The 25,202-nt window shown below is 47.0% G+C and overlaps 1 protein-coding gene across 3 annotated transcripts in view; it reads right to left on the bottom strand.

Annotated features, from left to right (window-relative positions):
• The window catches only part of LOC117582785 (mucin-19), a 36,410-nt gene extending 29,058 nt beyond the window's left edge, over positions 1 to 7,352 (bottom strand). For all 3 annotated transcript variants that reach the window (XM_034270763.1, XM_034270765.1, XM_034270764.1), the window contains exon 1: positions 6,899 to 7,352. The gene's annotated coding sequence lies outside the window, so the exon portion shown is untranslated. The remainder of the gene's footprint in view (positions 1 to 6,898) is intronic.
• Between the last annotated feature and the right edge of the window lie 17,850 nt (positions 7,353 to 25,202).

Raw genomic sequence — 25,202 nt, 5'->3', positions numbered from 1 at the left:
AGCGGGGGGCAGTTTCACTTTTACTTGCTTTTGTTTTTAGTTTTATTTGTTTGGCAAAGGAAAGTGTTCTGCGAGCGAGAAAACAGCTTGAAGCTCCAAGGGGAAAGCATGGAAAGTGTTTTGATAAAACTCATTCATCCAGCTGAAGCCTCTGCAAACATCATTTGTGGCAGGTTCTAGCCACTAGCTGGAGTTTGTGCCGTTCAGTGCACTTTAGACTTCCGAGAATGTTCCCAAAAAAAATATACGAAATGAAATTGAATTTCATGGCTGGTCAACTTGGCTATTACGCGGGCAGAAGACATGCCAACGGCAACGGGGGGGGGGGTCAGGCCCATTAAAGCCCAACCAGTTTTCAGTTCCTATTAAGCGCGGCGGGTTCTTAGAAGCCCCTACCGATCCCCTCATTTCGGGTAAGAGTTTCCGCATTATGATGTTCATATAAATAGTTGCCATAACACTCAGCACTCAGCGCTCGTCGGCGTTTTCGTGTACCTAATTAGAAGTGCCCAGAGCGGGGGCTCTGACACAGCTCCACCAAGTGATGGATGAACTGTCAGTGTGTTGCAGGTGGTGGAGGGAGGTGGAAAACCGTTTGGGGGGTAACGAAATTTTCCTGGGGTTTTGTCGGGCACTCCATTTTTTGATCTCACACATTTTTAATTCAATTTATTAGCGTCTGAAAATTGGCTTTAAATTGATTTTGGCATTCCCCCAACTCAGAGCCCCAGGGGGGGGGGGGCCATAAATAAATTGACTGCTCGATATATCGATTTTTCGGCTTGGCATTTTGCAATCTAAATTATGCACAGCGACATTTAAAACACGAATTTCAGCTCTGGCCATCAATTCTGCAACGGCATTGTTTGACCTGTCCACTGGCAAATGGCAAAACATTTATTCTGCATTTCAATTTCAATTAAAACTGGCAAAGTTTGCAGCCAGCGGAGAGTGACACGCGGTGGCAACTTTAAGTGCGACTGCGGAAAAAGGGTTGCAAAAAAGCCACAGCGCCGCCAGGAGGCAGAGTGCAGCGGGGGGACTGCGAGGGGACTGGGAGCACTTGAAGGCAATGAAGTCAAGTATGCAAACAATGCAAAAGCGTCGGAATTTATGGGGTAGAAATATGACAAGGATGTGCCGGATAGTCAACCTGTGTCCGTGCCTTTGCCCTCTTCAATAATGAGCGTCCGTGTCGTTGTGCTTGTCTAAGGAAAGGATGAAATGAAAGCTGCTGCTGCTGCTGCTGCTGCTGCCACGCCTTATTGCCTCATCAGAGCACAGAGCTCCACTGACTCCCTCACTGACTCCTCTCTGTGTCTGTTGTCAATGTTGTGTCGAGGCACGCACCTTGTTGGCGGCTTGGCGGCTTGGCTTCCCTTCTGATAGCTTCCCTTCTGCATAAATTGAAATGTCAACCCCCCCCCCCACAGATTCTGATTCTCGCACTCTTTTTGCCTCAACTTTTGTTGCTGTTTCAATTTGCCGGCGTTTTTATTGTCTCGTTGCATTGCTAAATTATTTATTTATGCAAATTGAAGCAGTTCAGCAGCAGGGGCCACAAAAAGTGCAGTCGCCTCTGCAATTTGCTGTTGCTGTCTAATTTATCATTGCATACTTTTGCGGGCGGACAGCGTGACGTCTTCAGCAGATTGAACCTGAATCCATTTGGATTTACATACCTGAAACGAGAGAAGGGAAAAGCCAATCGATTAGCCAAACAGTTGAACACTCATGTCTGCAGCTGCTTGATCATTAGTTGACAATAGAACAACCGCTTGGAATGGCAATTGAAACGTAATGACATGTAGATCAGGCTCAAGCCACACCAAGTAGAAAACAAGAGTTGGCTGGCTCGGAATTTGGGTCGCACAAAAATCAAGTTAGACTGGAACACAGCACGATTGAAGAACAGCCAAAGACGGGAGGGAATGTGCAATGCTGAGCGTTGCTTGTGCTTTGAGAGTGCATGTCTTTAGCTTTTGGTAGGCATAATCGATCGATTCATCCATATCATCATCGCCTTCTGCTGCTGCTGCTCACACATCAATTTGTTTGGTTCGTTCATTTGGCATATTTCTGCGCCTCGAGTTGCCTAACTGTAGTTCCCTTTATTGCCTACCTATTTACTCTGCAAACAATGGAAATTAATTTCATTCAAGAAACGTAGAAACATCTTTGCGCTCCCCATCACCCTCACTCTTAGATTTCTCGCTGTCTTTGGCCTCCGGCTACAGCGGCTACGAACTTGTTTTTTTCTCGCGGGAAGGGGGGGAATTTCTTTTGAGTTTTTGTTACTTTGCTTGCTGATTTCTTTTGACTATTCAGCTCGTGGAATGGCCAGCGTTGCGAGTCGAAGTCGCAGTCGCAGCCCGTCGACGACTTTTCGCATATTTTCTCACAAAAGAATTTCTCGATATTTTCGACTGATCTTTGTCGCTGATTCGATCGTAGCTTTGGCTGTTGCCTGGAGGGCAATTGCAGCCACCACTCGAACACTGGCTGAATCGGGCGATTGAATTAATTTATGGGCTTTCCAGTTGGGTTTGCTCTCTGCTGACTGCTCTCTGCTGACTGCTGCCAATTTTTGTGGAACCGTTGGCTTAATTGTGTTGGCCCCATAACTGTATTGGCGCTCTGAGGCTAGCTGGCCACAAACACATTAGTTTGGCCAAGCTAATAAGCTGGCAAAAATATGGCAGGCGGGAGAGAGAATTGGCAGCGAGCAGCGTTGACACCTTGACCGCATTGATGCTGGCTGGCCCTACTCCAATTCATGCTCCATTATTTGCGCTGTTGCAAATTAAATCAAATGATATTTTCTAGACTTTAAGAGGCATAACGAACGCAGCGCACAAAGCTCTGCGGCTGGCTTTAAATGGCCTTCAAATGGACCCTGGCTCGCCCATCCTTTGGGCTCATAAAAGCGCTTCTGGCCTAATGGCTCGTTGCACTAACACTTCTTGGCTCCATCTCCCTGTCCCATTAACAGGCACTTGGCAAATGCATTTGGCGAGGCCTGATAACAGGCATTACGCATGGGCATGGAGTGCCAGCCATTAAAATGTATGTCGCTGGAGCTACATTAGCTCTGCATTGGCTCTGCTCTCCATTGGTTCTGCATCGCACACTTTTTCTTTCTATCGTCAGACACTTTCTTTGGCTATTGAACTCGAAAGCATCTGTGTGGCAAACCAGATCGGCGCCCCGAAACCAAAGACGGAGGCAGCAACAACAATTTGGGTTAGAGAAATTTGCGCCCCACGACACACTTTAGGCCCGCGAGTCGCAGCAGCAAGTTCTTGTGGCATGTTCCCCCCTGGCTCACGATTTAACCTTGCCGCTGTTTGGGCGTAATGCGAGACAAGTGTCGTTTGGTTGCCTCGCTCGTAATGGGCTTAGATGCGCTTACTTTCTTTAGGGCCAGCCCGGGCACAACTACATAAACCGATTTACTCAATTAAACTTTAAAAATACAAAAAGACTCGCGGACTGCGCGCTGGGATGATGTTTAGTTTTGCCGCCGTCTCAAGTGGGAAAAACACTTGGCCTAAGGCAAGGCAACAAGCTTTTTGATCCAGCGAAACAGCTTGCCAAAAATGTTTCCCGTCTTCTGCAGCAGCAGATCCATGGCAACAGGCTTTGAGCAGACAGCAGACATAAGTGTGTCATAACACATGGCCCTAATCCGATTAACTGATAGTCGAGTGTCGCAGTTGCATGTCCCCACCCGTCTCATTAGGCTTTCGCACAGCTTTTCACTCAATTAGCCGGAGCATATCATTTGCATAATGTTGGGGACTCTAATTAGATTATGTGATGTGAAGGCTCAGCCGCTCTTTTCTCGTTGCTAACGGCACAGAATGTTGGCCCCACAATGAGACATTAGCCGCGGCCATCCAGCCAGCCTATCATTAGGTAATTTGTCTGTTTCCCAGTGCCAGAATATCCGCAGGGCTGGCTCCTGTCTGTGTTCTGATCCGCGCTGATGTCAGCGCTCAGGTGTGTCCGCATCATAACTTAAAATAGTAGCAAGAAGCTTCATGCCAGCCAATTAAATATTTTAAAGACTTTTTTGCCTCAATCTTTCCCTCTAGAAGACCAAAAATTATAATAAATTAACATAAAGCTGAAGAACTTTTTTTGGCCTCGCTTGCAGTGGCTTTTAATTGTTATGATAATTCGCCAGCAGAGTCAGAGGAGCCACCGAGGATTGGTCTCTAAGAGAAAGGTCCCAAAGCAGCGAAACTTGAATGAAATGAATTCGAATTTGATATTGAAAGTGACTATGGAAAGTGGGGGGAATGTTCATCAAACTTTTGCACAGCATTCGGCATGGGGCTTGGCATTAATCATACGCAGAGTTGTGCCCAACGATAAGCTTTTAAAACTTCTTTCTGCTTTGACAAAGTTGCCAAGTTTCTGCTGTCTCCCGGGGCAGCGGAAGTGCGGATGGTTAAGCCAAATGCCAGCTTCAATTCCTATTCAATTCCCAACCGCAGAGGCAGAGGCAGCACACCTTAAAGTGCCCAAAGACGAGGCATTTATGTCATTATTGACATGGCTTTTCCGGCTGGAGCCCCAAGTCGGAGACATTTGAGGCATTTTTAATTAAAATGCTGCAGCAGATGCCAGAAAAAAGTGCTGAAACCACAGAAACCAAGAAATGCTCAAGGGGGATTCGGCATGGGAAAAGGACTTGCTTTGGGGTTGTGTGTTAGATGTGTGCTAGAAGTGTGTGGGTTGACCACAACCAAAACTAAACTCTGTATCGAATACTTTTCCTGCTGGTCTCATCAATAAATCCGTTGGCATTTTCCTGCTGGCGCCGCTGCAGACAGAACTGCTGTCAAAAATGTTGCTCGCTCTCGGAGTTGTAACACACAGAAATTGTCTATAAATCACACTATTTCCGTTCATGGCCAAGGGACAGTTTACCCGACACACAAAAAATGTCAACTAAAACCAAACACCTGCTGCTGCTGCTGCTGTCCAGTCTCTGGGCAGTCTCTGGCCATGGCCCTGACTGCCCCTCACTCCGGGCTGTCTCTCTGGTCTGGCCAGCTGCCAATGAAATCTCTGGCAAACCAAATAACACTCAAAGTCAGGTTGAAAATGTTTGAGGAGCAGACAGGGACGGACGTTCGCTCGGTCACATATTGCGGCAGAGTTTTATTTGCATTTTTTATTGGGCCCCCGGTCCGGCAGTAGAGCCAGAGCCAGGACTCTGCTGGCAGGACCATCGTGTAACAACTATAAATACATCGCTTTGAGGCACTTTCTGTGGGTGATGCTGGGTGGTCCGGCCGGGCCAGTAGTTTGTATTATTTATGGCTAACTAAAAGCTTTTTCATTCGAGCCATTTTCGTTTTTACGAGTTTTGACAAATGTCGACGCAGAGCGGCCGGCCGCTCGGTTCTCCTGTTTAAAGATTTCCCCAACAGCAGCTGCTGTGGGCATAAATTCTAATTATGGTTTTTGTTTTTTTGTGCAAGGACCAGCAGCGAGGCTCGAGAGCGCGGAATGGCCTTTCATAAATTAAAACACAGCCCAAAAACTATTTTCACAATGCAAATAGCCAAAGGCTGCAGCTGTAGACGGAGTCGCAGACTGCTGCTGTTGAAGTTGAAGTTGCCGTTGCCAAGGCGCGTGGCATTTACGCCTGAGCGTGGCCCGTTAGTTGTGCAACCAGCCGGGGAGCCCGCCATTTCTGAATGAATGAATGAGCCAGCGAATGAATGGTTGCAATTTGCAGCAGCAGCAGCAACGCCAGCAGACTCTTTTTTGTATACACTTTCAGGGCGTAATTGCAAAATGTCTTTCCGCAAAAATCTCTCTAAAAATGCTCCATCTGTGCAGGGCGTCTAAGTCGTCGGCTTTCGATGTTCCCACTGCAATTTCTTGTTTATGAATGAATAACTTTGAGGCCGTTTTAACGCCTGGCTGGCTGGGCTCCTGCTTTAATTTGGCTGCAAGCAAATTCATTTTTATTAATTGGCTGCCGTAAAGATTAAAGCGGCTTATGCAGCCAAAAGTCACTGCAGTTTCTCATCACCATTAACCCCTCAGCTCTCTGTTCACCCCCTTTGCCCACCGCAATGGAGGTCTGGTTTTTGCCCTACAAAGAGCTGTCCACTGCCCACTGGCGTGAGAGTTGCAAACGAGTTAGGGGAAATGAATAATTATTGAATCAAGTTCAAACAATTGCGCAACCAGCCTCACACACATGTGCATATACCCGGGTTTAAATGATCCGCAAATTAATTATCATTAGCCCTAGCGAAACCTGCCATTGGGTTTGTGTTAGTCATGGCCACAGTAGGAATATTTCTAGAAATTATCTTTGGAAATGTTCTTGCCCAGAATGGGAATTTGTGCACGATTGGGAAATGCATTTCACAGACTTTTGAAATATAAATCAAAATAGATTGAGGCTTAGTGGGAAATCATTCCTTAGGAAATAATTTAGAATTTAGTTTAAATAAAATCTTAGAAAATATTTTCTTTAAAGTATGTGTAATTTCGGATTTTATATTTAATATAATCAAAATTCGAAATTTTTAATTTTTTTTTTTATTATTTTTTTTTTAATTTAACTTTTTGCATTATTTAATAAAAAAATAAAATATTTTGTTAAACTTTTTTTGTTGTTAAAAAATGTTAACTTTTTAAAATTTATATATGATTTAAACATTTTTTTTTATTTAGTCTGTTTTGTTCTCATAGATATTTCTTTTTAAAAATAAAGAATTTTGCAAAATTTAAGCCAAAAAAATTAATTCTCCCACACAAAAAATCACAGCATTATCGAGAAAACTTTTAACTTGTTTTGCAAAAAGCTTTGCAGACTGTCCCATTCCAAGGACCCCTTTGAGATCCACTTTGGTAAAAAACTCACCTTTTTTCACTCAATTAACAGCACGAACGAGCAAATCTTTCGTTTTAGAACTCTGCGGAGATTCTATGTGTGTGGTGCACTGGTAGCCACTGCGGTGCACTGGCGGTTTGTATCTTTGCGTTTGTATCTTTGGGTTTTCGTTTTGCAGTCCTTGCACAGTTATCAGATCCTTTGTGTTGGCTCTTTTTACACGTTGCACAACATTTCGCGCACTTTATTTTGTTGTATTCTCTGTGTTAGTGTGTTTTGTTCACTTTTCGCTTTTTTGATTGTTAACAATTATTTGGGAATAATCCACTGTGTTCGTTGGCTTGCTTTTTGGGGGTAAAAAGGCAAAAGAGTTTTTACAAGAAGATTCTGCTGGTGCGGCTGCTGCTGCTGTGGTACCAACTGGGGGTTCTGTTGGCCGTTCGGTTGGCTGGTTGGGGGGCACCACCAAGATACAACCGCTTCATAAAATTCAAAGAGACTCGGAGCTATTGGGTTCGCGGTGCTTATTTATATAGCCTACGTCGTGCGGCGATTTGGAGAAAATCAAACGAACGAAGCAAGCAGCAGCGCAGCAGCAGCAGCAGCAGCAGCAGCAGCAGCACACCAGCAGCAGCAGCGCAGCAACAGCGAACGTAAAGAGCGACGCGACAGAGAGAGAGAGAGCGCAAAGAACCTCTCACACAAGCACACGCACACACACGCTGAGAGAGAGCGTGCACTCACTCTCCCAACACTCACACTGGCACACAGTCAAATGTTCATCAATTGGATCTCGCGACGCTGACGCTGCGGAGAGAGCAAGCTTTGGAGACGGCGACGGCGACTGCGACTGCGACTACGACAGCGACTGCGACGCCACCATGTAACTTTGGCCAACAACTCGCCGCTCATCTCTCAGACGAAGACGACGTCAGCGTCGGCAAGTTCTTGGTCTTCGTCTTCGGACTCTTCGGCTTGCTCTTGCTCTTGCTCTTGGTCTCGTGGTCGTGGTCGTGGTCGTGGTCTTTGCCATGGCCACAAAGAAGAATTCGCGCGGCTCATAATGATGTTTGGCGGGGGGGATACATGGAAGACGATGATGATGATAATGATGATGATGATGATGATGACTGCGATGCTGTGGCAAGAGCATCTTCTTTTGGCCACAAGTCAGTCAGTCAGTTGGCCATCAAGCGGCGCTTTGCGGTCGAAGCCGAGGCTGTGGAAGAGCTGTTGGTGCCGCCTGCTAACTCTACAATACAAATTCATGTACAGGTGTTGGGGCTACAGCGCCGCTTCTAATTAAACAACGCTCATTGTTGCCAAACTCCCAGAGACTCGCTCTGCACGCACTCGACAAACTACGACAAATAAGGCATGAAGATGGTTAACCGGTTTTTGGCCCAATGTCCATGCCCATTACCCTCGGATGCGGACTCGGACTCGGACTCGGACTTGGACTTGGACTTGGACTATGGGTGTACTATGCGTGCGTGACGTTAGACTCCCCTCTCCGGTGCTGATTATTGACCTTTCTTATAATAAAACAAAAATCCCGCCAGCGTCTTTTCCTTTGTTAATTGTTTTTGGTTTTTGTGCGAAATTCTCTTGTTTGATTCCAATTAATTATTTAATTACGCCAGAAGTTGGCAATTTCGCACTTGGCTTTGTCTCTGATTCCCACTCCAGATGCCGATGCCGAACTCCTTTCTGGCCATAGAAGTCGCGCGCGCGCTCTCCTCACTCACTCACTCTTTCACTTGGGCTCAGGCCGCAGCACGGGATTCAAATGGGATTCAATGCCGTTGAGCTCACTGGTGGGGCACGTCCATTACACGACGCGCACGTTTCGCTAATGAACTGAACATTTCCGCTTTGACGGCATCCTTTGGATAGCTGCTGCCTGCTGCTGCCTGCTGCTGCCTGCTGCTCCTTTCGGTTTCAAACAGCATCGGTGGAGGCTGCACTGCGCCGGCGCGTGTCGAACATTTGAGCGTGAAATTTGTCGCATTGCCAACAATAAAGCAAATGAAGCAAAGAAACAAAAACCCACCCGCTCCCAGCTTCCACAGCCCAATCCACAATACCATACTCAATCCCAATGCCCATTCCCATTCACAGTTCTCAATCCGAATGGCAATCCCAGCAATTGCCGGCTACGTGTTGCCGGCATTTGTCGCTGTTGCTCTGTTTCTGATTCTGCTGCCGCCGCCGCCGCCGCCGCCGCCGCCGCCGCCGCCGCCACCGCTTCTTGTTCTGCCGCTGCCTCCGCCGCCGCCACTGTCTCTCGCTGTCGTGAAATATTTTTTGGCATTTTTCGCTTTATACGTGCAAATTTTATGGGCAACAATTGGTGCGAAATGCCGGACATGCAAAGAGAGAGCAAACGACACTGGCAGGCAGCCCGAGGATGGGGCCACATTCTGTGGGTGGTTTGGGACAACTGAGTTGCCGCCACCATACAGGGTGCACCAGACAGTGGAGTGAGCAGAAGTTCCTGACAAAAGGTCCTCAAGGGCAAACTCGAAACTTGCTTCATTGTGAATTTGCTTGACGCTTTCTTATTGCAAATCTACCGAACGAGCCGAATGAGTGTTACAGAAATTTCCGCACCGCAGTCGGGAATTTTTGTTCATGATTGTGATTCATATTTAAAATTAACTGACTTAAGATTTCTAAGAATTCTCTTTGAAATGCGTCAAAGAGTTCTTTCCCTTTTAGGAGAAAACACTTGGCAGAGCTCTCACCCTGTTGCAACTGTCAACGGTCAGTGCCACTAGCCCAACCACAGAGACAACCCTCGCTAAGTGCCATCCATCAAAGCCGAAAACCAGAACCAGAACCAGGACCAGGACAACCAGGGCAAATGCTTGAGTAAATAAATAGCCAGCGACAGTTGAGTTTTCGCTGTGTGCCTTGGCCGTGAGCAAGTGAATCGTTGGAGGCAAATGCCCAGCGACAATGTCGAGTGATTTCCATTGTGTGATGTGACAGGTGGACAGGTGGACAGGTGGACAGGTGGACAGGTGGGTGGACAAGGACAACGCGCAGCGAGCCAAACAGGAATAAAATCAAGACTGGTCCACTGGCCAAGACGAGTGGATGCGAGGAGTCAAAGTCGGAGCGGAGGCCTCATGACCAATTAGCCTTGTTAGCGGTATAAACTGTGGCCATTGGGCCATGCCAGCACTAACGGTAACAGTCAGCAGGCCCCCTGTCTGCCGTGCTGTGCGTGTGTCTGTGGCAACAATGCCAGAAGGAATGACAGTCCACGCACGCCTGAGTTCAATTGATTTAACATGAAAGTGTAGCCTGGATAAATTGTTTCCCAGAAAATGTTTAACTTTGGCATCGACATCGAGCCAATTGCTGGACTCCGCAGTCGCAGTCGCAGTCGCAGTCATCAAAGTTTTATGCTAGGGCTGGGGCTCCCCCCAGCATCACTATTTTGTAGCTGGTAGATACAGATATTTGTAGCCGTATCTGGCCGTAACGAATTGCGTCTGTTTCGCTTGTTGTTTGCCCACAACAAAGACAAAAACAACAACAAAAACAACAACAAACGGCGGATAGATATAAAGTTTTTTTGGCCATCGTTCTGTGCATATCTGCTGTGGCCCTTGTTGTTGAGTTTTTGGTGCCCTTTTTGCAACCCTCGAGATGCCGTCGCGAGGGTGATGACTGATGATGCTGTCGCGTCTACAATATTTTCTGTCTCGGTCTACGTCTTGGTCTTTCGGTCTTTCGGTCTTGCTCCTGGCCTCGTCCTGGCGTCTGCAACTTTTTCTTGTTGTCTACTTTTCGGGCGCTTTTAAAGTTCATTTGCACTGTCTCCACTCTCCACTCTCCACACTCCACTCTCTCCTGTGTCTGCCCAGCGATTCATTCTCTTTGCAAATTAAATAATAGGCTTATGGTGGCTTAGTGTCGCAATTGTTGCTGCTGCCTTTGGCTGGTGTCTCGTTTAGCATGCCATAAAGGCAAACATTTTAAATAATATTTATTGCCAGGCCATTCATGTGTCTTTAATGTGCCCCAGACAAGAACGCAGCTCGTGCATAACAAAGAGGCTTGTCATTGTTTTTGCTGCCGCTGCTGCTGCTGCTGCTGGGAGCCTTGTGCTTTGTCGTGTTGCCCCGAACCACGCTTCATCTAACTCTGGCCTACGCCAACTGCATTGCTTATGAGGGCCTCCATCTAGCGCCTATGCGAATTCAATCAAGTCATCAGCCGCCTGACCCTCGCCCAGGCTAGACACAGTTCAGGCCAGGCCAGAGCTGCCCTTTCGAACGTTTCGTGATTTAGATCGTCCCAAAAGTACACAAACTTAAGGCAAGCAAATTGTATTTGAATCAATTATTTATTGTCTCTGAAGAGGGTATGCTTAACTTTTAATACCCTAACATATTTTAATATTATAGCTGGTCCCAATTCTTACCTTTAACGCACTGAAAATTGTAAGGAAAGGAGGCCATGCAGAGCAGCTGTGGATGAACTTTTCTTAATCAAAGCAACTATTTCCATAACTTGAAGCAGCTTCTTCCACATTAACATCGATTACCAGATGTTTTCTGCTCCTAAGAATCAGCTATAGATTCAGCTCCCACAAATTTCTGATAATTATGCAAGTCTGTAAACACAAAAAGACTACATTTAAATCCAATTATGATTAATTTTCTTTGCATATTTTGCTCACGTGAGCGTCTCATGTGCAGCACAAACTGTTGTGCTTTCCCATGCTCAACGAGCGCATAATGAGCCATTCATGAATCAGTGCGGCTATGGAAAATCAAATGAAAATCAATTTTTGCCACAATGATTTGGCGCCGCCATTGGTTGTGGGCGCCTCGAATGTGCCGCGAATTAGCAAGAGTGATCGGATAAGCAAATTACAAATTACAATTTGCAACTGCAACAGCAGCAGCAGCAGCAGCAACAACAATTGGCGGGCCATGCTGGCTGCATATGGAATGAGCTGAGGCCCAGTCTTGTGGTTCATTTTGATGTTTAATGAATGACTGCGCTAGATTTACATATGTAGTTCTGTTCTATTCAGCTTGGTGGTGTTGCTTTAAAGGACTTGGCCCTGAAAGCGGCGGCGGCGCCAGGAAAAAGGTTCTCCTGCTCATGCATATGCAGGGCCATATATCATTCTGCATTGGTACTCATTCCTATATGCATATGCAAATCTACCTGACGGGCATTTGTCACACACAGAAGGAAAAGCCACGCTGTGCAGCTGGAGCTGCAGTTTGGGTTGTGGCACCAAATGGCACCACGCCTTGCCCTGCAAATCAGAGTTTTAAGTGCCACGATTTGAGTGTAGCTTAAACAAATTAAACAAGCCATTTTATGGAGCATAAATTCGAGAGCCCAGCAGCCAAGCAGCCAAGCGCCGGCGACAGCGACAACAAAAATTAGCATCTTTGATTTTCACGGCACAAAGATACATAAATACATACATTTGTACATACTTACATACATTTGTACATATGTGTATGTATCTGCTGGTGTCTTTGGTCCATCTTGACCCAATTCATTTGGGTGAGTAACTCATAAAAACGACTAGCGATTGCTTATCAGCCATGGCACAGACTGCTTTTGGTATTTGCTTTCTCTCTGGCCAAGTCGAACCCCAAACCAAACCAATCTGCTGGATGTTGGCATTAAAATCACTAGAGATAGAGATACACACAGCGACGCATATAATTGCAGCTGGGCATCTTCTGCTCCACACTCCAATTGTAGTTTTGGTCATTATTTGCACAGTGGGCGTGTGGATTGGATTGGATTGGATTTTGGGAGGGTTGACAAGTGGAACAATCGGGGCTAAAACTGCGGAAATTGCTAGAATAAACAGAGGAAAACGAAGAGCAAGAGCGACAAACACACAAACGACGGGCGATGGTATCGCTGCGGCTTTATTTGATAATCTTTAATAATATTCTCACGCTCTTTATACGGCTCGTTGGTGGCTCCCCAGCGAGGTGTTGAGGCAAAAAGCAAAAAGCAGACCATCAAAAAATAATAGCAATAAATAATAAAAGCAACGCGCGTTTGCGGCACGTTTTTAGCAGCGTAGCAGGAGGCTTCAATTGTGTAAGACAACAATTACACTGTGCCACACGCTTGGGGGTCAAATGCAAATTGCAACATTGGTATATCCAAGACAGCTGCTGGCTTTTGTGGGCGGATTTGTGGCTTTTCAGGGTCAAGTTTGGGGACTCAAATCCCTTTCAAATTAAAAATCAACTCCAAACCGAACGGAAAGGGCCGAAAGCGTAGCAACTGTAAACAGTTGGCTTTTGTGGCACTTTTTGTTGGGTCTAATGATTGATGATCGTCGCGTGTCTTGCGCCGGACAATGGATCTGTGGATTGTCCCCTTTCGATTTCCAGGCGTTTATTCTTCAACAATTTAACACATTTCTGAGGTGTATTTTTATGCTTGGCAGCTATTTGCCTAACAATTAGAAGTTATTTAGCCAATTCATTGTCTATTTGTTGTCTTTCTTTTTTGGATACTGCAGTCGCATGAATTTTAATTTTATGCAAACATTTGTCAAAGGCCAACAAACAAATGACTTCAGTCCAGTCCCCCTCCTCGCTTAGGCCAAGACAAGTTCGTGTTCGAATCCAAATTGGCATTAATAATTGGCAGCAGAGTTTTGTATGCATTTTGCATGCCAAAAATGTACTCAAGGTCGCCACGCACTCGCATAATTATCGTCATCAGTAGTCCCCGGTCCCGCCATTTCCTGTCTTGGCAATTAAACCCAATCCCTAATCAAGCTGCAGAGTTCATTAAATTTGCATTAATTTTGCACTGCAAACGGAGTCTGGCAAATACAATTTACAGCTGAATTTTCACGTTAAAGTCAACGAGCAGAGAGAGGAGCGGCCGCTGTGGACGCTCGACAAATATGTGTGCAGACAGAAATTGACAGTTTGCCAAAGGACAACAAAAAAATATGAAAAAGTTATCAGAGCAGAGCTGTCAGAGAGCAGAGCTTTTGTCACACAAAAATCGCCAGCGCAAGAGTCCGTAGTCCTGAATGCTCTACAAAAGTGCTGCGAATAAATGTTGTAAAATGAAGCAATGACTCAGGAAGATTCACATTAAGCCCCACACTTCCCACCAGCTCTGGAGCACATTTAAAATGCAAATAAGTTATGAGCAAAAGTCAAATCCCACTTGAGATGACTCTTCGAATGTCTGTCATGATCGGGAGGGCACTCCCTTTCAGCTCTTCGCATCTTAAGTGTTAGCCAAAAGAGTTTTTTGCAGCAATCATGCTGCACGCATGTAATCTCCATTAGCGACAATGACCTATTCGAAATATATTTGGCATGATTATGTGCCGATTAGAGACCCTTGAACAAGTGCAACAAATGTTACACTAGTTAAATGCTTATGAGTCTGGTGGGATTATTTGTGTGTGATCTTGAGCTACATTTTGAGTTGACAAAAGTTGCCAGTTCTGGCACCTGAAAGCGCCTGAAATCTGCCCTAAGTTGTGCTGTTAAAGATCTAAAAGCGAGTGGGAACCTTACGCCTTGCGGCATTAAGAACTGGAAACAACTGGAACCTAGCCGCCAGGCAGCACCAAAAGGCAAACACCCCAACAGACACAGCAGCAATAATCATCGCACTCTCTCTCAAACAAAATCGCAACAGCACATCGACAAACAAATAAATTCAAACAATGTGCAATGTGAAAATGTACAGCATAAATATTTGCCAAAGGACAGAGCCACAGCTGAGCTTCGCTGGCAGCGCGACAGTCACGCACATAACGAACTCATATTGCGCATACGCCCTGTTTGCCACACACATATTTACGCATGAAACATATCGCAGCACAAGGGCCATGCCATGCCATGGAGCATCATTCATGTTTCAGCCTCAGCCTCAGCCTCGGTTTCGATGGCAGTCAGGCGAACGAACAGCATCATCAAGACTGCAAGAGCAGAGCTTGGCAGCAGAGGGGTATTGGCAGTGGGGGGGAGTGGCAGGAAAAACCCCCAAAAGATTTTCATGTCAACGCAGGCGGGAATTGAATTTCGCGCCAAATGACTGGCGGGCAATTTTTCAACTGCTTCATTTTGGGGCCATGCCATATCAGAGGCAGTCGTCGCTTCCTGCCACAGCTATCAGCAGACATATGTATGTACATATGTACATATTTATGTATACATATATGTATGTGCATGTATACATTCCCAAGCTGCATATGTGTTTGTGTGTTTGCTCTCGCGCTCTCCTGTCTGAGCAACTTACATTTAATGTTGAACATTTTTGGCTTTTTCGGCGTTCACAGTCTGACGCGCCTCAAAAGCCAACCAAGGCAAAGCCCGAGCCCGAGCCAGGCGCACACACTTCACTTCACTTTACTTGGTTGGCTTGGCTTGGCTCTTACCCATTAACAGTTTTGGGGCTGGCCAGGATCTGTCTGCTGCTTGAGTGCGTCTCGCTGTGCGCTGCCTTTGACAGCTTTTGTTGGCTTGATTTTTGGCTCTGACTTATGATGCGCTGAGACCCGAGAGCCTGTAGCTGCTCCTGGCCATCTAGAGTGTAGAACTTTAATTGAAATTTCGCCGGTGATGGCGACAAGTTGATTTTCCACTTGGCCAGCAGCAGCCAGCAGCAGCCAGCCTACTGGAGCAGCGAAACGAATTGGACATTAAACGCTACCGTTGGCCAAATTGCCAACAGGCAAACAGCTTGTGCAATTGGCGTTAACAAGCGCATTAGATTTGTTGGCCATGCCAGGCAGCCAGGCAGCCAGGCAGTCAGGCAGCCAGCATCCTCATGCCCAAGTCCAAGTGCAAGTCAAACTTCAAGGCAGTCCGTCAGTGGCCAATTTGGCAAGGCTGTTTGGGGAATTGGCCTGGGCTGCCATTGCAATTTGCTTGCTGTTTGTCAAGAACGTGTCCATGGCCATGACCATAGAGTGGAGTAGTTGCTGCAGTTGGTGCTTTTGTATTGCTCATACGAAGTGTGGCCCAGGAAATGCTTGCTCTCGAATATGTTGACTGCTTCTGATATTTATACAAAAGAACACACACAAAAAACCCGGCAAAAGCAAACAAAAACTGCGCTTCAACACGCACAGAGTGTGCTCCTGCCACAGCCCCAACCGCAACCCCAACCCTCGATCTTCCTTCTGCCCCATTGCGTGCTCTGCGACTGAAGCAACTTCAGTCTGTTTGTAGTTTGCAAATTGTAACTAGATACAATTTGTAGCGTGGCTTTGTTCGCTCTCTGCTGTGTGCTGACTTATTGCAGGAAGGAAAACAGCAGCAACAACAGCAACCTGCCTGCCTGCCTGCCTGCCTGCCTGCCTGCCGGGCAACTCAATGCAGACGACGCGTCGTTTGTGCCACAGTCGCAGTTGCAGTTTGTTGGATTGCTGCTTGCACCCAAAGTGCGTACTCGTATGTCTGGTTATGCTCCGTATTTGTGGCCAGCAGCAAGGGGTATATGGGCACTGAGGCAAAGGTTTTGTTTGGCTCTCAAATTGGAGCAGAAATTTGAGTAATTTTAATACTTTTTATACCCATCAAAATGCATGCAAAGAGGTAACCCAAAACACTCTTCAAATTGATGTTTAGCCAATTTTCACCTGATATTTGCTCCTAGAGATTCTGTTTACAGGGCATGCCCTGCGTCTAGGTCCACTCTCCGGCCGCTTGCAACTTGTTTTGGCTGTGGTTCTTGTTGCAGTTTGCTGCCTTCCTGCCACGCTCGACTGCCCCACCACGCTGTGATTTGTTGCATTTCTAATGCGACTGCCGCCCGCTGCCTGCACTTGTCTCTGCCTGCGATATGTTTGTGTTTGCTCTGTTCCTGCTCTCCCCCTGCCTGGGCCAATTTCCATTCTCGTGTTTGGAACTCACTTACGTTGGTTTTTCAATTTTAAGCAGAACGCATCCAGTGCGACTCGGAGTTGGGGGCTGGGATGGGGGCCAGAGGTTTCGATTACCCCACGGGCCTGGCAGCCTGGCAGCCTGGCAGCCTGGCAGAAGGGCAGCAGTTGGAGTCGGGCTGGAAGTATCTTGGGAACTGGCAGAACGAATCTCTTGATGGGTTATCTGCATGTTAGTGGTAAACTGGCCGCCGGTTACGAACAAAATAACGTTAGAATATGCACACAGGAACTCGCAGGCGATTAATCCCTACACAGGTTCAAGGGTCACCGAATAAATCCCCGCCTGATAGAAAGAGAGACAGAGAGAGAGAGGGAGAGAGAGTTATTGATATGATCGATCCCCTGGGGTGCATGAGCTGAGCTCAGGCAGTGATTAATCCAAACCCTAATAGATGCAAATTAGCGACAAATCATCTCCAGATTGCAGATGCCCCGTCAATTAGCCCCCACTGAATGCCATCCAATTTATAATTCAATTAACTTTCCCAGCTCAGAGCTGTCAGCACACATTTCCAATTCCAATTCCAATTCCATTTCCATTTCGTTCCCCCCCAAAATGTTCGCTTCATTAGCGAATTCCCAGAAAATTGCAGTGACCTGCTAACGACTTGGAAGAAGCAGCAAATGCACATGGATTGGAGCCCAACCCAAAGACAGAGACAGAGACAGAGCCCAAGCCCGTAGCGAATCTCGAAGCAATCAGCTGCAACTGAGCGGCAGGGGCATGGCCACCCCTAACAGCGACATCGCAACGCTGATGGCTGGCTCTCCCTCTTTTGCTGTTCCTGGTCCTGCCAGGGTGAAAGCTTTTGCAGTTCCTGGGCATTAACTGTGGATTACTTAAATGCTTTTTAATTGAAATTTTTCCTAATTTCACTTTGGGGGATCAAGTGCAACCAGCACTCACTCTGAGGCTACACAAACACAGACAGTGGCAGAGTGGCAGCACGCTCTGGCGCCTTGTGCCACCCCATGTTGGGCAAAAGGGAAGTTTTTGCTTGTCTAGCCAGAAACCTAGAGCGCAAAAAGTGAAAGCCATAAAAACTACAGTAGCGCCAGCAGCAGAGGCAGCGGCAGCGGCACATCATCAATTTCAATGCCGCGCAAGAGTCGCCAACTGGCAGAACTGGAGATGCCACTGGATGCTGCGCTGTTTTTGCTGTTGTCTGCCAACTTTGTTGGCTCTCCGCCGAGCGTCGCTCTGTGTCTGAGACCGTAGTCTGGCTTGGGTTTTGAGTAGAAAATCCTTGGTAAAAGCATTTAACACTGCAGTGCATTAAGGAAATGCCAGGGTGGCTGGGGGGGGGGGCCACTTTCTTCTACAACTTTCATCCAAATACCCCAACGATGAGGAACTCAATGTTGGATCCATCCATCCATTCTCCGTGTGTGTGTTTGCTTTGCGGCTTTGGATTTCAATTTATCGCCTGATGTTTGTTTGCTCGTGCTTGTGCTTGGGCTGTGTGTTTGCCTATGGGGTTGCTCTCGCACCCTACAAATATGCATAACCGTAATTTGCAGCTCCACTGGCGAATTCATCAGAATCGGAGCGATGTGGGGACTCGTTTTTAGCATGCACTTGCCAAGTGTCGTTCGGGATTGGACCAGCGAGCTCGGCGGCACTGCGGCACTGCGGCTGGCTGACTAACCGAGTGCCGTCATTAGCTTATCGCATTGGTCCCATCTGCAGGCCCCGAAAATGTATACAAGTTCAGGGCCCCCGAAAGTGCAACGACACTTGAAGCCCAAATCCAAAGAAGAAGGAGTAGGAGTAGGAGAAGGAGATGGAGGAAGTGAAAACGGTTCCTTTTGTTTGCTTATTCGTCCGTTGCCCGACTTTGGTCGGCTCCAATTTTGCGCATCAGTTGTAATTCATACTTTGCGGCTCTCAACTCTTCCACGAAATTTGCCGGCAAGCTTGGAATTAACATGTTGCGCCGCTGTCTCCACGCGGTGTTCCTCTCTTTGCTGTTCCGCTCTTAGCTACTCCTCTCCTCGCTGTTCCGCCCTTCGCTGCTGCTCTCTCCGCTGCTGCCGCTCTTCGCTCTTCGCTGTTCCTCTTTGCACTACTCCTCCGTTCACTGCAGCGATTTAGGATTGAAGAACCGTTCTGTGGTCTCTTTTAGCACACGTCACCACACTCCACTTGTGCGCTGCCCAATTCGGTTTAATTAGCATGAGAAGAGGCCGCTGCCGCCACAGCTGCTTAAGCATGGACGGATGGACACTCGCTGCTTCCGTTGACTGCGCACACGCGCAATTAGACCCGCGCAGATGCCGCCGCACTGTCTAAGAGGTACTTGACCGATAGTTTACTCCACAAAGTACTTTGGGTTAGAGCCACTGACACTGCCACTGCCACTGCCAATGCAAATTGAAATTCCTTTGGCCATTCGCAAGTCGATCGCATTACCGATCGCAGCAGCCAACCAGTTGGAAGCCCAATAAAACCGCCTCGGATTGCAGCTTCTTCTACTATATATAGAAGATGGCAGCTAAAAATAGCCACGTCTTAAATGATTTTTGCTCATTAGAGCGTGCGTGTCCCGGGACGAGACCAAAGCCCAGGCAAAAAGTGACAACAACTAAAACAAAAGCTGAGAGCAAGTTGCCAGTTGGGGTCGGTCTGCATTTTCTACATGACGCTGCGAATGCCAGGAACATAATAAAATCATGTAATGGACTGCGCATGAAAAACAATGCAAAAAGCGTTGACAACATGGCAATATTTCCCCCACTCCCAACAGAGAGGAACAGCCAGATAGAGAGAGAGAGCGAGAGAGTGGTGTGTGGTGTGTGTATCTGTGTTGTTACTATTTTGCAGAATAATGTAATAAAAATAGCATGCCAGTCCAGGCCAGGCCAGGCCAAGCCATGATGACGATCATGCCGATCGATAGCCGGCACACTGAAGATGGCCCAACAAAAGACTTTGGACACAAACTCACGCAGGCCCAGAGACCGGAGAGCGGCCAGCAACTGCCTGGAATGCCAAGTATCGTGTGTTGAATGCATGCCAAGCATAGTGAATGCCTGCCCACTCCCCTTATGCCCTACCGTTGACCATCCTGACTGAGAGTTGTGGCCGCCTTTAGGGCCCGGCGCATTGAAGGCATTGAAAACGAAAACTGTTGTGCGACATGAGCACGACAAAAGCATGGCCTCGACTAGGACTGGGTGCCCAGGGACATACATATGTGCAGCCTAATGGCCAAAGCTATGCGCTGCTTGCATTGTTGCTGCCTCAGATACAAAGATACACGCGCCAGATACAGATACAGCTGAAGGAGCAGAGCCACAGCCACAGCCACAGCCACAGCTCTCGGCAGCGAGTGGCCACATATGGGAGTTGGTTTATGAGTTCCCCACTGCCTAAGTGACACAAAACGGCGGCTAAATGATGTGCAAAAGATAGTTGGAGTTCTATAAATAAACAGTTGTCGAGTCATTCCAGACCATACCAGACCCGATCCGACCCGATCCGACCAGACGGCTAATTAAAATGAAAGTTTTGCTGCTAAGATTTATGCGGTGGTATTTAATCGAACGATTAAAGCTATGAACTATGGCTCCTACACACAAGATTGCAGATAATATGATCTATGTGTGGCTCTTGGTTGCCCAAATCATTGCCCCAGGGGCAGCTCCAGCATTAAATTCTACAGCTTTTTGCATATACCTGATCACCTCTCTGTGTGTGTGTGTGTAAAAAGTCACCCTAGAAGCCGGAATGGAAATAAAAAAGCCGCTGACTAAGCTCCATGCTGCTCATGCTGCTGAACCGATCCATTAGTCATCATCACAGGTCGATCGGGGCCGTAATCAGTATCAGAATCCGAAAAAGGAAAAAGGTTCTCTTCGTACTTTTTCTCGTGCGTTGCTTTTTGTTTGCACACCCAAAGGCGCGAGGCGCTGGCCGACATTTATCTTGATTATGGACTGGCTGACGCCAGTTTGTGCTGCCACTGCCACTGCCACTGCCAAGTGTTCTGAGCGCGACATAATTTATGCAAACCAGGCGATTTATGCTCCCGTCCAGGGAGAAAGTGTGATTCACCTCATTGATACGAGTCGCTGAGGCTGCGGCATGCAAAAATCTTTTGTCGCTTGGCACTTGGCACGAAGGTCAGTGGAGTTCATCAGCATTGGAATCTGCCAAGAGAGTGAGAGATACGTTAGCCCTACATGTATAGCAAAATGCCAATTTAGAAAGTAAAAACCAAAAAATGATTTACCAAAACGTTTTTCGCGCGCGCAGCACTTTCATTCACTTTATAACTGTAATAAAGAGCCAAAAGACAGCTACCTGACTGAGACTGCTACCAGAGTGCAGAGACGACACGGGTTCAAGGCTTTCTGCCATCCCATAACCACTCCCCATGCGCAAAGCCCAGGCGAAGATCATATGAAAAAGATTCTTGCGCCATTTTCAGCCATTCTTTTATATTATTTTGCTGCCTGTTATGCTGCTGCTGCTGCTGCTAGTTCTTTTTCTTCTTTTTATGTTTAAACAAGCATTGTTTGGCGTTATTTTTGTCTCCGGCTGGGAGGGGTCAATGCACGCCCTGGCCGGGAGAGCAACGAGACTGCCCAAGCTCTTGGTCTGGCTCTTCTTCTCACGCAATGGTTTGGGCCGTGGGCTCTGGGCGCAGCCTCTGTCAGCCAGGGCCAAGCTCGGGCTACAGTTCATCACTAACGAGTTGTTCTGATAAATGATTAATGGCGGGGGGACTATGCAGGCGTTACGGCATCAGCAGCGAGCCAAAGAGCAGCCTCACCTGACGCGCGTTGAGTGAAACTTTCTCCAATTTACGATTTACTTTCCGTTTCGCGCTCTTGTAAAACTTAATTTTAGAATCTGGCTTTGGTTCGCGACTATTTTCTGCTTGCCACTGCATTTGGCTACAACTTCACTTTCGCTGCATTAAAATAAAGTCAGCGACGAAAATTGTTTTTGATAGTAAACAAAAAAGAGTTCATTCTCTTTATAGGCAGCCATCAAAGCAGTCATCAAGCGAAAGATATTTCAGTGTGTTCGCTGGTCTATGCATATGCAAATGACTTTCACTTCACTTTCCTTCATTGGTTGGGCCATTCATTCTTATTCTAATATGAGGGGGGGGGCTGCTGTCATCAGCGGTGAAAGGTGCGGCTTGATTGAGCGAACGCCCCGAGGCATTCGACACACCAGACACGCCCACTAAATATGTTAGCCATCCCATTGGGGGGGAGGGGAGTTTCTGCTGGCAAGTGCGCAATTCTTATTCAAATTTCGTGGAAGTGCCAAAAAACTTGTTTGGCCTGACAATTAATTTGAAAGAATATTAAAGCCAAGTGCCTGGACGCATAATGTTTCTTACAGCTGCTCGTTGGCTGTGCAATTTGCATAATGGCCATAGAGATATGTTTCCAGAACCACTTCTCGAACTGAAGAGCATGCAATTAAGTTGCTGACGTTGCACGGCACCCCCCCCGGGGCAATGTTTTCAATCAATGCCAAAATTTGCCATTTGATTTCACTTGATTGATGTGCAAACATACAGCAAGAGGAAGATGTAGTCTTGTGTATGCACAGATGAGGAAGCGAAAATATATTCTAGGGAGCGCTAATTAGCAGGGCAGGGCAGGGCAGGGCAGGGGACATCCTGTGAATTGGCAGCCCTGTGCTAAAATTGACACCTTTATGCAGCGCAGCGCTGGACACGCAGCTCATCAAAGCACCGAATGTGACACAGGCAGTTTACTGGACTTGCAACAGGAGTTGCCTGTATGCAACATGCAACTACAATCGTGTTCGCTTGTTGTTGGTTCTAATCGATTTCTCCAACAGAGGGACAAACAAGCGACTCTCACTGCAGTGGCAACTGGCAAGCCAAAATTTATACGCGCTTTTTCACAGCTCTCCAACGGTGGGTGCAGCCACCAAAGCCAAGACCCAGACCTCTCCTGCCATGGTGTGTGCGTTTTTGTGTTCGTTTTTTATTAATCATTTGTTCTAGGAATTTACTGCATTTTTATTGAGGCTAACCCAAAGGCTATGACTCGCACTTGGACTGTGAATCTTTTCCACCTCCTCCTTCTGGCTGTTGTGGGCCATGTGCTAAACTCAACAGCAAACAGGTTGCCTCCGCCCCAATCCTGTGGTTTATGTTTGCCAAATTCAAATACACAACAAGAGATGGTCCAACGATGCTCAACGACAATTGAATGCTCTAACGGGCATTCAAAGATGTGACAAATGGGAAAGAAACTTCATCGCTGACTGCGGCAGACCATTCAAAGTTCCATTCCATTCCGTTCCGAACTCCATTCGGTTTTGCCAGTGCACCCTGCGGTAAGGTGGCAAACGTGCTCATCTTTACTGCCTCTCGCTCTCTCTCTCTCTCTCTCTCTCTCTCTGCCCATCGTGGCAGCTGCAATTTGGGTCATTTGAATCATATGCATAAAAGTTCTCTCGTCTCCAGCTTCCCACAATTGCATTTTGTGCCATTGCATTTCGTACGTTCGATTGGGGGCCCTGTCCGAGAAAGTACCGCAGAGAGAGGGGGAGAGCAAGGGGGATGTGCTAAGGTTTTATTAACCATAAACCAGGCTCATCAGCATGAACAGGAAATAGAGACGATATATCAAAATGGTTGCGGCAACAAATTTGCAGCTTGTTGCTGTCAGCGGTTCTCAAACTATCAGCTTGCAGTTAGAGAGAGAGAGAGAGAGAGAGTTCGGGGGATGGAAGGCAAATGGAAGTGGAGTTGGACTTTGCAGCTTCTTCTTGGTTATCAGATATGCCACACTGTGCAGAGAGATGTTTCTAATTTATGTGGCAACAACAACAGCAAGACGCTGCAGCGTCTTATCAACAACTAAATGACACAGCCGCTTAAATTACAAACACGCAAAAAAACGGAAAACGGCAAACGCAGCTTAGCCGCTGCCTCCTTGGGTCGCCAGAGAGCCAGAGAGGATGGACTGTGGCTGGTCTAGGAAGTCAACTTGGTGACATTGACACTGAGGGATTTCAATTGTGGCGCTCGCATATCGCATATCGAATGTGGAATGGCAACCGCGAGCCGGTAAGACAAGTTTAGCGAATTGCATCAGACTTTAGCCAGAACGGAATGGCGCAGGACAGGGATAGGACGGAGTCGGAGTCCAATATGATGTAATAAGCATTCAACAAGTTGCCTGCAGCACATTAAGAATGTGGCTAAAGTACGCAGATACAGCAACAGATACAGGCAACGTGGCACTGGTTGTGGAGTGCACTCAAGCTCAAGCCAGCATAATTTCTCATTTTTAATAAATACAGCTCTAAACTGCTGGCTAAAAATAGCCTCGTAAAATGTTGCCTCACTAGTTGTTGGCGGCAACATGTTGCCAGTTGCCAGTTGCCAGTTGGCAGGGGACAGTGGACAGGGAACAGGGAACAGTTCCGCAACTGAAATCTGAAATCCAGCTCTCCAGCCAGAGGAAGTATTAGGAGCAACCTGTTGCTGCCTCTCCTCTCAGCAATTACTTCAATTTGAGAATGTTGTCTGCACTTTAGATAACAAATAACTGGATGTGTCGGCAATAGGAAGATGGAGATGGAGATGGAGACTGAGACTCATGTTTATAAATAGCAGATGCGCCGCCGCCACTGATTCAGACACTAAGTGATTACCATTCGCTCAGCGAATCCAATTCCATTCATAAACCCCGAGAGCTTAAAGGTTTCTACAGGTTCTCTACGATGTACATCCGCCAAGGCGTCAGCAGGGTAGAGTAATTAATGGCTGGAAATAGCCAAAGCGTGATTCAATTAGATATCCAATTGCTGCTGAACTGTTAATTGAGTTTTGGTGCTTTTTTTTTTCTTTCGTTTGTTTGTATTTAAATTGTCTCAGGCACAGTCAGCAGTCCCGTCTCCACAGTTCCCACTCCCGAAACTGCCTCGAGCGGCAAACAATTGACACAGAAAGCAAGCCAAAAACCGCCTAAGCGCCACTTGAATGACCAGTCGCCGGCACAACAATGTTGCTGGCCGCCAGACACTTGTCGACGCCATCGATGTGAAGAGTTCGCCGATTCCGTCGTTCCATCGATTCCTCGCGTGCACTCCGCAAATGGGTCAACCCCCCCTGCCCAGTGCCCCGCTGCCCATGTCCGTGTATCCAATTTTTCAATTGCTCCTGCTGCCGCTTGGCTATCTAATGAAAATCTTTCATTTTCAAACTCTGGCACGTTGCGTGTTTGTTGCACAATCGTCTGTCCATAATCTGTTCAAGTTGCCTCTGATTTTTGGCGTTCATTAGGGCATGCGTGAAAGAGCAAATTTGCGATTCAAATTTTTGGCACTAATCAATCAGTATTATATTGTTCAGCAAGCAAATCTCAAGTCGCATCATTATCAGCCAGCGGGATCAC

This window comes from Drosophila guanche, unplaced genomic scaffold (genome assembly GCF_900245975.1).
Source record: "Drosophila guanche unplaced genomic scaffold, DGUA_6, whole genome shotgun sequence".
NCBI classification, from domain to species: domain Eukaryota; kingdom Metazoa; phylum Arthropoda; class Insecta; order Diptera; family Drosophilidae; genus Drosophila; species Drosophila guanche.
The sequence above is the reverse complement of the archived record's forward strand: the minus strand, read 5'-3'. Positions and strand labels throughout refer to the sequence as shown.